Genomic DNA, 275 nt, shown 5'->3' with positions numbered 1-275 from the left:
AAGGAATGTAACATGATATACCAGTCTGAAACATTTGCCAGTCTTTTCAGGTCTCCAGCAGGCCTTGTTCTACTGTATGTGCTGCATAATCAAAGTAACAATCTTTACACTAATTGGCCAAACAGTTAGAATGGAAAAGCAGGTAAACATTAGGGGTGGGAATCACCAGAGGCCTCACCATACGATATTATCACGATACTTGTGTCACGATACAATGTTATTGCGATTTTAAATATATTGTGATATTCTGCGATTATATTGCAATTTATTACCTT

This window comes from Sinocyclocheilus grahami, unplaced genomic scaffold (assembly GCF_001515645.1).
Source record: "Sinocyclocheilus grahami isolate Dianchi unplaced genomic scaffold, SAMN03320097.WGS_v1.1 scaffold240.1, whole genome shotgun sequence".
NCBI lineage: Eukaryota > Metazoa > Chordata > Actinopteri > Cypriniformes > Cyprinidae > Sinocyclocheilus > Sinocyclocheilus grahami.
The sequence above is the reverse complement of the archived record's forward strand: the minus strand, read 5'-3'. Positions refer to the sequence as shown.